Raw genomic sequence first — 1,565 nt, forward strand, 5'->3', positions numbered from 1 at the left:
CACACAACACACGTAGACACTGTCAGGCAGTCACAATTGACAGGGAGGATGCAACAGTGAAATGTCCTGACGGGACGACGTTGGTGGTTTCTTAAAAGTAAGACTTCTATTTTGTCTTTATTGTGACCATCTTTGACAGTGATGTAACTTCAAACAATGACAATGCACATACGTTGAAGCTAAAATTTTTCATTGTAAATGTGATACGTTTAGTGCTTAGCACACTTATGGATTATATTCATTAATACAGTTAAATTCAGTTTATTTCATTATTATATTCCCAAAGATGTCGAAACATTTTAGCATAATTTCAAAATGATGTTAACATGGTATAAAAGAAATTCCAGCTGCTTGTCCACAAATGCCACGTTCGCGGGGGAATTTCAATCATGGCGAGGCTGTGGTATGGAATTGATGATGGGCGCAGTAAAATAAGTCCTGATCCTTCGAGCCGGAATCGAACCAGCGACCTAAGGATGACTCCATTTCCTCTACAGTCCTCCGCTCTACCAACTGAGCTATCGAAGGAAAAGCGACACCAAGTTTCTCCACGTTGGCTCCTACCGACAATCATTATGCAGATTTCAGCCTGGCATCTGTCGACCGATGGCAAAAGCCTGCCTATGGCAACTATCTCGTCCTTCCAGCACTGGGGGCCACAGGCCACGGGATGACGCCTCTCACCGCGCTTCTGACAATTCTAGGGACACTACGATTCCAACACAGCTCTTTGATCGTCCTCGCCCGTTCAAATCAAAGGTAACTCAGCTTTCTCTTTTCACCCAGTAACCAGGGCAATGTCCTCCTAACCACTCACCTGATTTATGCCTGAATCGTCGCCTGCAGCTCATGCATTACTGAAACTCCAGCTGCCAGCCGGCTTTCCCTCCTATCTGCTTTCAATCAGCAAACCTACGACATTTTCTCCCGGCCCTTTGACAGAGACACTTTCCGCTCGCTCTGCGCCAACCGCATCTTTTGTACATTCCAAGTTCAGGGATTTGATTGAACGAATCCTCGGAATACAAAATGTCAATGGAGAATGCGAGCATCGATCTCGCTACCTCTCGCATGCTAAGCGAGCGCTCTACCATTTGAGCTAATTCCCCAGCACGTCAGGCTAACCTCCTATAATTTGCTCCTTTGGACAAACATCATTGCATGCCTGCCACTGTTCTCCGATGCACAATCAGCAGCTCACAGACAGGCACACACACTCACTCACTCAGCAGTAGCTGAGAGCGGCGTGTGGTCTCTGCTTCCGTATAAGTAATCGAAAGGTACTTACCCGGGATACCGACAATTACAATGACGGTGTAACAAGTAGCCCTGTCTCGAAACATTGTTGATCCAAGGCTGCTCTGTTTGGAATGTTGTCAATTTCTAAATTTCATAAAAGTTGTAAATAGCCAGTAAATAAATTCAAACAGTTATAACAACGCCCAGAGAGCAAATTACTTTCGCGCCTACTGGGTGAAACTTTTCACGGATCACACGTTGTTGAGAGTCCACAGCGTCTGGATGTTTCCGTCCTCAATGTAGCTGAAGCACAGAATGAGGTACTT

At 45.4% G+C, this 1,565-nt stretch overlaps 2 non-coding genes across 2 annotated transcripts; both read right to left on the bottom strand.

The window, feature by feature from the left end:
• Positions 1-442: 442 nt before the first annotated feature.
• Positions 443-528, bottom strand: trnay-gua (transfer RNA tyrosine (anticodon GUA)). Its single transcript is given in 2 exon segments — positions 443-478; positions 492-528. It is a non-coding gene; the product is annotated as a tRNA-Tyr (tRNA).
• Positions 529-1,036: 508 nt separating this feature from the next.
• On the bottom strand, positions 1,037-1,109 carry trnaa-agc (transfer RNA alanine (anticodon AGC)). The gene has a single exon. It is a non-coding gene; the product is annotated as a tRNA-Ala (tRNA).
• Positions 1,110-1,565: the final 456 nt, after the last annotated feature.

The sequence above is a fragment of the Hypanus sabinus genome, unplaced genomic scaffold (genome assembly GCF_030144855.1).
Source record: "Hypanus sabinus isolate sHypSab1 unplaced genomic scaffold, sHypSab1.hap1 scaffold_47, whole genome shotgun sequence".
Taxonomy (NCBI): Eukaryota; Metazoa; Chordata; class Chondrichthyes; order Myliobatiformes; family Dasyatidae; genus Hypanus; species Hypanus sabinus.